At 36.6% G+C, this 10,766-nt stretch overlaps 1 long non-coding RNA gene across 1 annotated transcript; it reads right to left on the bottom strand.

Moving 5' to 3' along the window:
* Positions 1-375: 375 nt before the first annotated feature.
* On the bottom strand, positions 376-10,341 carry LOC131702102 (uncharacterized). Its single transcript, XR_009309277.1, has 3 exons — positions 8,919-10,341; positions 1,538-8,672; positions 376-1,291 (listed from the first exon to the last, which is right to left on the bottom strand). It is a non-coding gene; the product is annotated as an uncharacterized LOC131702102 (long non-coding RNA).
* Positions 10,342-10,766: the final 425 nt, after the last annotated feature.

The raw sequence follows: 10,766 nt of genomic DNA, 5'->3' as shown, positions 1-10,766 counted from the left end.
TGTTTTTATTATTTAATAAAAGAAGCTGAACGCCGTAGCGTTTGAGCTCTCACCCGCTACTTCCTGAGTCTGTGTTTCTGGTCTGATGTCATCACTGAAGGCATCCTGTCACACGGTTACAGACTTTCTTTACAAATTAATTGATCTGAAGTTCACAATGATGAGTAGCCGAAAAGCGAAGCACATCCGACTGTCACGTTTTCACTTTTCACGTTCTCTTTTATTATATTATTTGCTCTGCACACACTCTTAACTCAGGGGAGACGTTAAGGAGGACAGAGATGTTTAAAACTCCTAGTGGTTTATGTTCGAGCACTGGACGAGCGGTGTGTCCTTAAAACCTTTTTATTTAATCAAGAAAATCACTCAGACTCATTTATTCAAAGTTTTACGAATCAGAGCAACATCAGCGCTCCTTCGTTTTATTAAAATGCCTTTAATATTGGTTTAGTAGTTTGCGCATACTACCAAAACCCGAAAACATGTAACAATAATTAGCAATCCTAAATTTATTACAAGCTTCAGCATTTAATACTTCAATAACATAATACAATTATATGTATTCAGTGCAGCCCTCAGGCTGGTTAAGCACAAAGCCTACAAGCACCCACTGCTATGTTTTAGCACATTCAATATAACACTCTTAATACTAAAACATTGTTTCAAAACCTCATAGCAATATAACCAATAAATGTGAGATACAATAATACCATTAATATGCTTACCTCCTATTATAAGGAAGAGTAGCGTGAACAAAAGAGAAGGACTGTTCTGTAGAGATCTGCAAAGGATGGACCACATAGCTCTGCCCAGCTTGATTGTGGTGCCCTAGTGTGATCAGCCCAGGGTTTTTATACAATTTTCGTCCCATTGAAAGCAATGGGAAGCCCCAATTAGATCCAGTCATCAATCTATATTGACAGTCCTTATCTCTTGGCAAACAGTAATCTCTAAAGAATTCAACCAACTCCTCAGACTCAATTAAAGTCATATGCCAACAAATCAACACTAGCCCATGTTCTCATCCACTCATTCTTGGCCCCCCTCCTTCATCTGAAAAGTTAGGTGAAGCAGAGTTCACAAAATCCCTGCAACCTTGATTCACTACTTAATATGGGTGCATTATAAAAAGGAGTGGTGTTTTAAATATATGCAACACCAATATAAGAAAAGTGGTGTTTTTTGAATATATGCAACACCAATAGTTATATCATAATATAGCAGTTATAGTTATAATGATTATAATTGATTACATGAACTTGGCTTTCAAAAATATATTCCCTCATGTCATCTCACTCAAATTAGTTTCCTTCTTTCCTTACAGGTGTGTGTTTAGCAGGTATTATAGGGAACTTCCATCTTATATCTTTTTAATGTAGAGTTTTCTCCTTATGGAAAACCTAACTATTTTACTGAGCTGTAAAGCTGTAATGTTTTCTCCTATGGGCCCCTGGTAGCTTGAACTTAATTGACATCCAGATGACCCTGTATTTTTCAGCTATACACATACTGGCTAAAACCAGCTTGCTGGAGACACCTCTTTTCTTGCCAAGTTTAATAGTGATTAATGTTCCCTAGAACTTTCCTTACACCTGTATCTTACGTGCTTGTTCCGCCCGGCAACTAACTATCTTAGTTGCTAAGACCATCCGTTCTAACTCCCTATTTTTGCAGTCCGGCCCGATACTATAAGCCTTCTGATAAAAAAATTTCCGGCTTCTTCCCACCAAAGAGGCCTTCCAGCAGCTAATATTAATTTCTCCAAGGGCAGGCTGATAGAGAGTTCAAGAAGACAGGTCACATAGAGTTTACTCTCCTAAAACCTATCTCCTGCTTTTATTCTTCATTATTTATTCAATCCTTTTATTTTGTATTTTAAACACAACATCTTTTTATGCTGCGTCTTTTAACTTCAGAGTCAAACTAGTACATTACTTCTTATAGCGTATGGCTGCTAACCTTATTACTTTCTGCTAGCAGCAGTATATCCGCAATATTACAATAGGATTTTATTCAATTTTTCTGCTCTCTAGTTGTGGTGTATCTTCTGACAATGCTTATTTTCTTAAGTTAGAGTCTGCTTTTACTCTAGGTTGTTCTTACTCACCTACTTATTTTAAAACTGAATTACAAGCAGAAACCTACTCAAAGCGAGGTCTTTTAATCCTTTTCTGTTTTTCTCTTTCCCTTAAGAATACTCCTAACTCCTTTTCCCTTTATATTCAGAAGTTATAATTCTTGAATGTAAGCACACAGTAATTCTTTTCATTGAATTAGGACTCAGTTTTTAACTATGCTCATCTTGATAGAAAACAGCTTCAGGTATGCTATCATATTAAGCAAACTGAATCATATGATCTTATACATAAAAATTGTTCATAGTATTTCATACTAACAATAATTATCACTACCTATAATTATATGTTACCACAACAATCTATACCATTTAAAGCAAACATATTAACATACATCTATTAGTATAGCATTATTCTGTATTCAAGCTGAAAAGTCTTAACAGAGATTTCAGCACTAAATTCTGGGAATCGTGCCAATTTTAATAAGAGACTGCTCAAGGCCGGCCAGTGTATCAAGTTGTACCAGATTCTGTTATACGGTCTTACAGAGAGAGTACTTTACAGTATTTGTTACAGACTAAAGATTATTCAAACATTACAAATGGTTACAGCACATATCATCTCATTAATACATTTCATTTTTAAATCATCCAGTCCATGTCCAATGTTTCAGCTCGTTCCCAGCAGGACTCCACTTCTGTCTTGGGTTCAGCTCGGGTCGGCTCTGCAAACACCACAATACCTATTTTGCTCTACATTATTAGTGGGCAGACTTAATACAACTGAATCTGAATCAATCGAGGAGCCGTGAACTCTAGCCACTGAAATTCTCCATGCAAAGGAATCCAATTTCTTACTACACATAATAACTGGTTCGAGGTCACCCGTGACAGATCCCCCTTCAGGTTCCTCGAGAGACTCAGATTCAAACACCGGCTCCTGCTCCTCATAAAGAACACGAACAGAGGAAAGCCGAGGTGCAGTATAACAACATTGTTCACATGTTTTTTTAAAATTCTCATTATTCTTGTTATATTAAATATTTCAAACAGTTTCCAGAATCCCTGCTGCTTCATGAAATGGATGTTTGTCATTCCCTGCTCATAAATATATGTCTGTCTATACAGTAGGGTCTGCTGGAAAAGTATTTAAATATCATCCTATGTAAATGAATCCCTATAAATCACGGGTCATAAGGAACCTGTTCAGCAATTTCCAATGCTTATGCTATGGGTTCTTGCTTATTTATTTTATTTTATATTATAATTTTTAAATGTATTTTTATTATTATTATTATTCTCTTGGAAATCAGCTCGTAACAGAGAAAAAAGCGCTTGCTTCTCCTTCAATGACCTGTTTCATCGTTTGATTATTTATTCACAAGGTCTCTATTGAAATATGAGTGCAAGTTTTTCTTTGTCTTATTACAAGCAGATATATCTGTTAAAATGAATATATCACCGAGACTTAAAGAATAAACTTCCACATTTCTTAATGTTATTTTATCAACTGATGTTACAAAAACCCATAGTTGTTAATCAATTATATATAATCACTAAAACCAAGACAGGCTAAAAGTTATTTTTTCAAACGTATAACATTTCATTGCTTGCAATAGCATACCTATTAACTTCTTCCACTATACCTGCACCTAAAGAGTTAAAGTGGCTCCCAGCTGACTTGTTTATCAGTGTTGTCATGGTTTCCAAGCAAGGTTCACTCCTTTCAGTTCTTGTTACAGACTTACAAAAGTTAGTATATATTTAAGACACAAAGACCAAGCTTCTTATCTTTTCCATTTGTCAAAAACACCCAGAGCACATCAAAACTGAATTTAAGAAAGTGTTAAAAGAAAAAAATATTCATTGTACTTTTTTTCAATAGTTCTGCAATACAAAAGCTGCCTTCTGTGTTTCAAAAGCAAAGTGTATATTAACACACTTTCTCAATAAACAGTCATAAGCATTTTGTACTTTCCAAACTGCTCTCTTAAATCCCTATAATTCTCATTGCATGGTTTTGCTTTACCTGTCAAGTCAAGACAACAATTCTGTTACATTCCTTTTGCAAAAACAAAACATAAAAGCTTTAGTTTTATTTTAACGATGTAACCAGTAAAATAATCACATTTATAATATAAAAGTTTTTACTTTCATTACTGTTCAAATGTATTATTACTAATTATTTATTTTTAAGTTTTATTCTTATTTTTGTTTTTCCAATTCATGTAATAAAATAAGACGAAACCATGCTAGGCTTTACTTATAACCATTACAGAATTACTAGTAAACTGCAATAACATTTTTCTTTTAAAATTGTTATAAACAGAATTACATTTATTTAATGTATACTCTAGAGTTAAATAGTATACTGTATATTTTCTTTTCCTTAATCATTGTCAAATGAATAAAGTCTTTGATTTTTCATGCAGTCTGTAATTCAAATATGTATTTGATTCTTAAAAACTCATTCATGAAAATATTTAATGAAATATTTCCAGGTGCAATTCTTACTTTGTTCCTTTTGGTTTCTGAATGTGTTGTAGGCAGGGCAAACATCTTCTGCAGATCTCCACAGTTTCAGCATGCAGTTCAGTCCACCATTAATCTCGCAACTGATGCAAAGTTCCCTTAAGTGCACTATGCAAGGAACCTGCTCCTTGATGAGCTGCCAGTACTATGGCTTGTCGACTTGCTTTAGGGGGTACTATCCTTTTGCTTGTTTTAAACAGTCGGTATAGAATCCCTTGTTCCAACTGGTATCTGTCCCCGTCCAGGGGGAACTCAGACAACAGCTGGCTATCAGCTAGCAAATTGATCAGTTTTGTTGCTGATGCTGATGACCTTGTACTGCTCCTTGCGCTAATTCATCAGCGCGATTATTTCCCACTATAGTTACTTCTTTCCCCTTCTGGTGACCTGCTGCATGCTGAACACTGATCCTATTGCTCCTCAATGTTTCAATCTCTTTCCATATATTGGCATGCGCTATGGGCTTACCCTTATGGTCAGAGTAACCATTCTCTTTCCATGTTAGAGAGTGAATATTGAATGCTTGGGTGCAGTAACTTGAGTCTGTAATCAATAATATGGTCTCACTGGGCGTCCCCAAACTTTGAGCCATTTGTAATCCCTTCAATAGGGCTTTAGCTTCTGCTACTTAAGCGGATCGACCTGATACCACTTCAGAGTGGTGTTACGTTTCCTCATAAATTCCATTCCGATTTCTTCCGACGGATATCCCTATTCCACAAACTGGAATGGATCCATCTGAGAAGATTAACCAGTCAGGCACAAACGGCTGTCCTGCTGGGGCAGTTCATTCCTCCCATTTTTCAAACGGGGGAAGGTGAAGGAATTTACTTCTGAGGTTAGGGGCTAGCTCGGAGACGGTAGTGAAGATTATTCTAGGGTCTGCTAGCAAAGTGACCCATCTATCCCACCGTAATTTAAGCGCTTTCGTGTTTATCAGTGATCCCTTTGTTAGGGTAGCTAGTCCTGGGGTATCACTGAAAACTTCAATAAGATCATCCTGAGCTAGGTTGAATAAGGACGGTGCTACTCTAGCAAGAGCGGTTAGCATCCTTTTTTCATAACAAAACTGCTGTTCTGTGAGGTGAAATTGAAACCCCAATTCTTTATTGGCATTTCATCCCCTTTATTTTTCACCCCTACTGCAGCTTGTTCACCAATATGGAAGTAGGCTTCCAAGGACTTACCACTGACTCGAGTGGTAATATCCTGCGCTTCTTGTATTAACGTCTTAAGCTGCGTTAGCCTAAGTTCGTCTTCTTCTGTCCACGAGACCCCTATTCCCTCAGCGTTACCGTGGGACATCTTTCGATACAACGGGGCTGCCAGGACTAAGTATCCTGTTACAGTGTTTCTCGCATAATTAAACAACCCCATCACGGCTTGGAGTTGCTTTATTGTTTTTGGGGAAGAAATACTGCTAACTTTTTCTTTAAAGGCTGTACTCAGCTTCATACCCTGATGCTTAATCTAATTTAATTTAATTCTAATTTATTTATTTATTTATTTATTTTATTTAAATGTATTAAATTATTTAATGTAATATAATTATTTGTTTCTGTATCATTATCTTTATTAATTCCAATATTTCAAATAATCTTCCACCTTCTCTATCATAATCTCAACTGCTTCTGCTGCTAATGGGTTAAAAATCGAACGTCTGCTATGTCTTTCACTCTATGTTATTTTAGGTCTGCTCTCTGTGCATTCCCGATCTCTGGGCTCTCCAAGACCCCCTCCTTATACTCACAAGCTGGTGCAGTCTGTGAGCTCTCTCTCTCTCTCCCTGCAGGTTACCGCCCCTCTGGGTGAACTAAACATTCCTCACTTGCATTACAAGCAGAGGCTGTATCAAGGCTGCTAACACTGCTTCACTTAAATTTTTTAACTGAATTCAGCATTCCTTCTCTAGGACTACATGAATCATAGCAAGTGAAATGCATGTAACAAACTGGTTGCAGTTACATCCATTCCTCACTTCTAACTTTACCTTTTTTTTTTTTTAAATCCAATCGTAACTTTCTTCCTGAATTATTAAACCGCTTGCATCGGACAGGGCTCTAACCACACCTCCTCCATGTAAGAGGTTTTCATTATTATTTATTTCTTGGCAGACATTAGCTGTAACAGCCAATAAATTATACATTGGTTGTCTAACGTATTCAGCGCTCTAAGTTTTTCAGAGTTTGTTACTTTCTGTGCTCGTATCCCTTTAGGACCTGATGATCGCAAGTCACATGAATTAGTGGGTGGAGCCGGTGCTCTCTCCTCTCTGCTAGTTGCAGCTTCCCAAGGCAGTTTTACTGAGTTTTCTCTTGCAGTTTTTTTTTCCATCAGATTTATTCCTTTGCTTGCTTAACTTATTTTTCTTTCTTTCTTTGGACACATTAAGGCAAGTAACAGCTTACTTTCACATACTCGTTTTTTGTTAGCAGTTTCTTCCCCCATTTCTGACTCAGAGGAGGAAAGTTGAGACTCCATCTCATCCTGTTCCCCCCTATCCGAAGCGCTTTCCAGATTATCATCAATATTCATTTCTCTGTCTATAGTCTGAGACAATCTGTTTATAACTGCATAAACCCTTTCTTCCACAAAATTATTTCAAGGAGTTTTTCTATGAATCTCCCTGCAGATGCCATTTAGAGTAGCCCGTTTTTACTATTTATAATAGCCCGTTCAACGCCCTCTTTTGCTAGACTTTATTTTACCGGAAGATTTGTGCACAAGTGAGGTTGCCGCATCTGGGGTTGCGTCACAACGTCGGGTTTCCGGAGTTTAAATGCCCATACGCAATTCACTTTACAAAATTACGTGATGGAATTAAAATGTTTAAACTATTTCAGTAACGCGTTTCAAAATGTTAAACAATTTTAATTATTATTGGTCGATTGTATTTATTAGTGTTTTCTAGATTAGGTTTATTTTGCGGACCGTTTATTTCGCTCGCCCCACGGTCGGGCGCCAACTATCACGTTTTCACTTTTCACGTTCTCTTTTATTATATTATTTGCTCTGCACACACTCTTAACTCAGGGGAGACGTTAAGGAGGACAGAGATGTTTAAAACTCCTAGTGGTTTATGTTCGAGCACTGGACGAGCGGTGTGTCCTTAAAACCTTTTTATTTAATCAAGAAAATCACTCAGACTCATTTATTCAAAGTTTTACGAATCAGAGCAACATCAGCGCTCCTTCGTTTTATTAAAATGCCTTTAATATTGGTTTAGTAGTTTGCGCATACTACCAAAACCCGAAAACATGTAACAATAATTAGCAATCCTAAATTTATTACAAGCTTCAGCATTTAATACTTCAATAACATAATACAATTATATGTATTCAGTGCAGCCCTCAGGCTGGTTAAGCACAATGCCTACAAGCACCCACTGCTATGTTTTAGCACATTCAATATAACACTCTTAATACTAAAACATTGTTTCAAAACCTCATAGCAATATAACCAATAAATGCGAGATACAATAATACCATTAATATGCTTACCTCCTATTATAAGGAAGAGTAGCGTGAACAAAAGAGAAGGACTGTTCTGTAGAGATCTGCAAAGGATGGACCACATAGCTCTGCCCAGCTTGATTGTGGTGCCCTAGTGTGATCAGCCCAGGGTTTTTATACAATTTTCGTCCCATTGAAAGCAATGGGAAGCCCCAATTAGATCCAGTCATCAATCTATATTGACAGTCCTTATCTCTTGGCAAACAGTAATCTCTAAAGAATTCAACCAACTCCTCAGACTCAATTAAAGTCATATGCCAACAAATCAACACTAGCCCATGTTCTCATCCACTCATTCTTGGCCCCCCTCCTTCATCTGAAAAGTTAGGTGAAGCAGAGTTCACAAAATCCCTGCAACCTTGATTCACTACTTAATATGGGTGCATTATAAAAAGGAGTGGTGTTTTAAATATATGCAACACCAATATAAGAAAAGTGGTGTTTTTTGAATATATGCAACACCAATAGTTATATCATAATATAGCAGTTATAGTTATAATGATTATAATTGATTACATGAACTTGGCTTTCAAAAATATATTCCCTCATGTCATCTCACTCAAATTAGTTTCCTTCTTTCCTTACAGGTGTGTGTTTAGCAGGTATTATAGGGAACTTCCATCTTATATCTTTTTAATGTAGAGTTTTCTCCTTATGGAAAACCTAACTATTTTACTGAGCTGTAAAGCTGTAATGTTTTCTCCTATGGGCCCCTGGTAGCTTGAACTTAATTGACATCCAGATGACCCTGTATTTTTCAGCTATACACATACTGGCTAAAACCAGCTTGCTGGAGACACCTCTTTTCTTGCCAAGTTTAATAGTGATTAATGTTCCCTAGAACTTTCCTTACACCTGTATCTTACGTGCTTGTTCCGCCCGGCAACTAACTATCTTAGTTGCTAAGACCATCCGTTCTAACTCCCTATTTTTGCAGTCCGGCCCGATACTATAAGCCTTCTGATAAAAAAATTTCCGGCTTCTTCCCACCAAAGAGGCCTTCCAGCAGCTAATATTAATTTCTCCAAGGGCAGGCTGATAGAGAGTTCAAGAAGACAGGTCACATAGAGTTTACTCTCCTAAAACCTATCTCCTGCTTTTATTCTTCATTATTTATTCAATCCTTTTATTTTGTATTTTAAACACAACATCTTTTTATGCTGCGTCTTTTAACTTCAGAGTCAAACTAGTACATTACTTCTTATAGCGTATGGCTGCTAACCTTATTACTTTCTGCTAGCAGCAGTATATCCGCAATATTACAATAGGATTTTATTCAATTTTTCTGCTCTCTAGTTGTGGTGTATCTTCTGACAATGCTTATTTTCTTAAGTTAGAGTCTGCTTTTACTCTAGGTTGTTCTTACTCACCTACTTATTTTAAAACTGAATTACAAGCAGAAACCTACTCAAAGCGAGGTCTTTTAATCCTTTTCTGTTTTTCTCTTTCCCTTAAGAATACTCCTAACTCCTTTTCCCTTTATATTCAGAAGTTATAATTCTTGAATGTAAGCACACAGTAATTCTTTTCATTGAATTAGGACTCAGTTTTTAACTATGCTCATCTTGATAGAAAACAGCTTCAGGTATGCTATCATATTAAGCAAACTGAATCATATGATCTTATACATAAAAATTGTTCATAGTATTTCATACTAACAATAATTATCACTACCTATAATTATATGTTACCACAACAATCTATACCATTTAAAGCAAACATATTAACATACATCTATTAGTATAGCATTATTCTGTATTCAAGCTGAAAAGTCTTAACAGAGATTTCAGCACTAAATTCTGGGAATCGTGCCAATTTTAATAAGAGACTGCTCAAGGCCGGCCAGTGTATCAAGTTGTACCAGATTCTGTTATACGGTCTTACAGAGAGAGTACTTTACAGTATTTGTTACAGACTAAAGATTATTCAAACATTACAAATGGTTACAGCACATATCATCTCATTAATACATTTCATTTTTAAATCATCTAGTCCATGTCCAATGTTTCAGCTCGTTCCCAGCAGGACTCCACTTCTGTCTTGGGTTCAGCTCGGGTCAGCTCTGCAAACACCACAATACCTATTTTGCTCTACATTATTAGTGGGCAGACTTAATACAACTGAATCTGAATCAATCGAGGAGCCGTGAACTCTAGCCACTGAAATTCTCCATGCAAAGGAATCCAATTTCTTACTACACATAATAACTGGTTCGAGGTCACCCGTGACACGACGTAGTTTAAAAATTAACTGTAGTAGCGGCTCATGTTGCCACACCTTTAGCACAGCACATTAAAGAGTAAGTAGCGGGGTCCGGAACAATGTAGCATTACACGTGCCCACGTTTTGCAACAACTGTTTAAATAATGTACCTGTAATTCTTCTTTTCATTGTTAACATCCTGGCAACTTTTAATATATCAATAACGATCCATGACGTGGTTCGGAACAGAAAAGCCAGAGCACCTGCAGTGATTTAGAGAACAGATCTCATACCCCAGTGCTCTAGAGCAGACATTTAAAAAAAAGCTTTGAAACAGACTTTAAAGTTCTAAGTGTAAAAAGTTGTCCGGATGTTAACAATGAAAAAATAAATTACAGCTACGTTATTTAACAGTTGTAGCATCACGTGGGGATGTACAACGCTAT

This window comes from Acipenser ruthenus, chromosome 29, assembly GCF_902713425.1.
Source record: "Acipenser ruthenus chromosome 29, fAciRut3.2 maternal haplotype, whole genome shotgun sequence".
Taxonomy (NCBI): Eukaryota; Metazoa; Chordata; class Actinopteri; order Acipenseriformes; family Acipenseridae; genus Acipenser; species Acipenser ruthenus.
The sequence above is the reverse complement of the archived record's forward strand: the minus strand, read 5'-3'. Positions and strand labels throughout refer to the sequence as shown.